The following is a 5,230-nucleotide window of genomic DNA, read 5'->3' on the forward strand; positions in this document are numbered from 1 at the left end:
ACGATCTTCTTTTAAAATAAAATGTATATTTAAGGGGTGAGCGGTTCCATATACCCTGCGATTTTCGGTAGAACTGGAATCAGAATCGGAACCGATCGATTCCAGTTTTTTGATTCTTGGAATTTAGGTTCTAATTCCTAACTCGAGTATCTTATAAAAATCAATCACCCCTCTGTTAGTTTAAAAAATGACAAACACATCTTAAAATTTTACAAATACACCCCTGACAATTTAAGAAAACATGTATTTAGTAGTTTTCAACTTCCATTACTCATTCATTTGTGTCCAATGTGACTCACAAATCCTCTAATATCTAGGAAACACTTGAATTCAATTAATTCATCATAATTCACATAAAATTTCTCAATTAAAACCAAAACACAAACAATTATTGAAATAAGAAAAAGAAAAATGAGAGAACAACTAAAGCAAACAACAAAGCACATGTAATATCTTTTTTTTTTTTTTTTAATTAGATCTTAATTCCAATTGTACACTTAATTAATCAAATAATTAATAAATCTAATCTATTTTAATTCTCTTAAGTTTCAATCACATGCCCTCGAAACTTTAATATTATAATATATATATTTTTTAATAAAGAAATAAAATATAATTATTAATAATTAAATTATTTCGGAAAAAGTTTCATACACAATTTGTAGGTGATTATGATTTTTGTATTTTAATAAATTAACAACTAACCATTTGTCCTTGATACTCGTTGAATTTCAATTCATAATTACTTATAAATAGATAAAAATAATTTATATAATATTATAATTGCTATAGTGAAAATGAAGTTTTTGAATTTATCCATAAGTTAAATTAACATTAATTGTGAATTTGTGACAAAAGAATAAAATTAAATATTAATATTAATATGATTTATGAATCTTTAGTTAAATAATTAGTATGACTCCAACGGTAAGTTTGTTTTATGATTTCTATATTATAATGTAATATTATAATTAATTCTATTTCTAATCATTTAATTAAGTAATGTACTATTGTCTGTCAATTTATCATATATAATTAATTAATTACTAATTTACTATAAATATACTTAGAACTTGTTAATTGAAGTAAATAATTAAATATTATTTAATCAAATATATTATTTTATTCAAAAATAATTCTTTTAATAACTTTAAAACACTTTTAATTGGATCATAATTCCAATTATATACTTAATTAATCAAATAATTAATGAATCTAATCTAGTTTAATTCTCTTAAGTTTTAATCATATGCCCTCAAAACTTTAATAATATCTTTTTCATTAATAAAGAAATAAAATAAATTACTAGTAATTAAATTATTTTGGAAAAAAGTTTCATACACAATTAGTAGGTGCTGATTTCATATCTTCAATACTCGTTGAACTTCGATTCATACTTAATTATTTATGAATAGATAAAAATAATTTATATAATATTATAATTACTAGAGTGGAAATAAAGTTTTGGAATTTGCCCATAAGTTAAATTACCATTAATTGTGAATTTGTGACAAAAGAATAAAATTTAATATTAATATCAATATGTTTTATGAATATTTAATTAAACACTTACATTTCTTAATATACCATGACTCATGAGGTATGAGTTGTCTTACTATAATGTAATGTTATAATTAATTAAATTTTTAATCATTTAATAATGTACTAATGTAGTAATGTTTATCAATTTATTTTATATAGTTAATTAATTACCAATTTACTATAGATATACTTAGAAGTTAGAACTTGATAATTGAAGTAAATAACTAAATATTGTTCAATCAAATATACTATTTTATTCAAAAACAATACTTTTAATAACATTAAAACACTTTTAATTGGATCCTAATTCCAATTATACACTTAATTAATCAAAACTTTAATATTATAATATATATTTAAAAAAAATTTAAAAAAAATATATAATATTTATTATTTAATATAATCTACACCAACCAAGTAGGGGCCTTCACAATCCACACACGTCACCCACACGTGTCTTAATCCCATTAAAAATTTTTTATATGTAAAATTATAATAGATCCCCCATTCTTTATTGATATTCCATTTCAATCCATGTTTCAAGCAGGTTTCAGCTTGGGTACCCACCCTCAGTTCCAAGTAGGTTCTATCTCGTGTACCCGCCATCGGTTCCAAGCAAGTCCCATCCAAGTACCCACCATCGGTTCCCATCCTAGGTTCCGATTCTGGTTCCTACACATTTAGGAATCAGAAATGGACCCACATAGTGTCAGTTTCAAAAAATTGGAACTGGAACCTACCCACACAATTTCGGTTTTGGTTCTGTTCTGGTTTCGGTTCTACCCGCTACCTATTCTTACCCCTAATATTTACAACTTTTTTTTTGGTAACTGGCTGAGAGCTTGCGAAATATTTGCAGAATGAAAAACTTTCACCAACCCAAACAAGTTATGGACAAACAACACCAACAAAGATATGCAATAAATATGTATGATGTTGAAAAATGAGTATGGACAAATGATAAGCAATGAATGAGAGTGATTCAAACAATATTGGTAGTCAATAATAAGCAATAAATGAGAGAGTTATGAATATGAGCAACAAATATGAGTATGAGTATGATGCTTCAAGTAAGTATGCTATGAGTAATAAATAAGTTGAGAGAGAAGAAATGCTAAGAGATTTATTGTGGTTCAGAGCTCTATCCACAAGCCTCCTGCATCTACTTCTTCAAGGCAACCTCCTTGAAGTTCGACTAGAATCGAATTTCGCCTTTACACTAGTTTTCACAGGATTTTGCCTCTAGATTTATAGGATTTCGCCCACAGAGTGTTAAGTGTGAGAAAGATTGCCTTTTAGCTTAGGCTTGAACACACAATAAGAATAATACTCTTAAAGGTTTACAAATGAATACAAGAGAGTGATGCTTTGATTTGGATTTTTAGCTCAACGTACTATGTGAGAGTGCTTTGATATGACTTGAATCTCTAATATTCTCTCTACCTTTCTAAGTATTGAAGTGCTCTATTTAAGTTTCACTTCTCCCTTGGTTACAAAGAGCCGTTGATACATTTAATGCGCGTTTGAAAAGCCTGCAGACATAGAGGAATGGTCATTCCATTATTGCAAACGGTCATTTCGTATAACTTTAGGGTTTCTCGTATGGTCATTCCAACACAAGGAACGATCGTACCATCACCGCAAATGGTTGTTCTACCATGAGGAATGATCTAACCATTGGCTCCTTAAAATCCATAAAAATTCTAGTAGCATGAACGACTACTTGGAGCATTGACGTTCAGCTAGCAGTGGGCAAAGTTAGGCCCGAGCGGAAGGACCAATCCCAAACAGGCCCAAATTGGCTGGGATCGGTTCTGGGCCCATCACTTTTGTTAGGGCTCGGACCAGTCCCAAGCCTAGCCTGTATAGGATCGGTCCTATGCAGACCTGGTAAATATCTATTTAGCCCCCTAATTTTTTATATATTTGGGGGGTAATAATAATTATGTAAGAGGGTTTTCATAATTTATCAGGGAGTGATTTGTAATTTTTTATATTATAGGGTGTTTTGGTTATTTGTCAAGGGGTTTTGGTTATTTGATAAGGGTATTCTAAAATTAGCCCGACCTAGGCCGAATCACCCCTCCTCAGAGCCCGAGACTGGTCTTACAAGGACCAGTCCTTGGGCTCGGGCCCTTTAGGCCCATGCTTTTTGCCTAACTCTACGTTTAACCATGAACAATCTTTGAGTGTGAATGGTCATTCTACCATGGAGAACAGTCGTTCCACCACAAAGAATGGTCGTTCCACTTTTGAAACTTGAATCTTCAACTTGATCTTTAAGGCTTTTGTTCCAAGATTCGTCAAAGGCACGAAGTACTTGAATTCTGAAAGCCTTGACTTTTGACTTCGATGGAACATGGGTGCTACTTTGGTCGTGCTGGTGTGAGCGACTTGGCTTCATTTTGGACAGTAGCATGCACGATCATACAGAACGTTGTCGTGGTGAGAAGAATGTGCATCTGGGCAATTTTAATACAAAGGAACTGTCGTTCCTTTATCCTAGACGATCATTCAAATAGGAAAAACTGCAATTTATTTTTGGTTATGACTCTTTGTCATACCTTAACATGCTTGTTAGAAATATCAATCAACTCTTTGATTAGTTTTGACACATCAAAACACATGAGAGCTCAACAATCTCCCCCTTTTTGATTGATGACAAAACTAAGCAAACATTGAATTTCAAATAAAAATATAAGTGCATTCATAACATGCCAAAAACAAAAATTGACAAGCTCCCCCTTAGAATGTGCATATTTCAAAAATAAAGTGGGTACAAAGCTCCCCCTTACACTAAGCATATTCATTCTTCTTTTCAAGTAAGAGTGTAACACTCTTTTTGAAGATCAAAGAAGAAAAACATATATAATTCAAAAGATATTTCAATATCTCACACAATCAAACAAACTCAATATGCATCATCTCTCCCCCTTTTTGTCATTGAGGAAAAATATATCAACACAACTATAATGACACATAAGAGTGATGAAAAGAAATGCATTATATACCAATTAAGCACAAAAACACAAACATCTCATTATAAACCACATGAGAACAAAACTAAGTATTAACAATAAGTTCAAGTGTTCAAAAGAACACAATTGTTTCCTATGTGCAAAAAGATAACAAACTAAATAAAAGAAAGACACTAGGATGACTCGAAAAAAAAATGGCTATGGTTGAGGAGGTCGAAAAGATGGTATAGATAGCTGGTTTGACAAATGATTTTTGACATGCTTGATTTCCCTTTTGAGGTCGAATAATTAATCCTCCATCTGAACAAACTTTTGATCAAAGGAAGCTTTCATTCTCTTAAGGATTTCATCAGCCGGATTATAAGGAATAGATCTTGATCCGAGGTTATTTCTCTCATTTTCATCTTCTTGCTGATATTCTAAGTCTAGAAGAATTAGTTCCCATGGTTCACCAATCTTCCTTACAAGACCCATTTGTTCCAAAATAGGGCTAGATAACATATAATTATGATTAAACTAAATTCTTTCAGCTTCGTCTTGTTCACTGAGATGGATATCTAATTTGTTGCAAAGGAAGGTTATAAGCATAGCAAATGGAGTTTAGTTTCTTATCTCATCAAGCTTGCTTGCTAGTATCACTACAGTTTATGTCAGTTCCATTTTTGCAACTTCCATTTTCATCAAGTCCTCTAGGTTACACCATCATTTTC

This window comes from Pistacia vera, unplaced genomic scaffold (genome assembly GCF_008641045.1).
Source record: "Pistacia vera cultivar Batoury unplaced genomic scaffold, PisVer_v2 Contig223, whole genome shotgun sequence".
Lineage (NCBI taxonomy): Eukaryota > Viridiplantae > Streptophyta > Magnoliopsida > Sapindales > Anacardiaceae > Pistacia > Pistacia vera.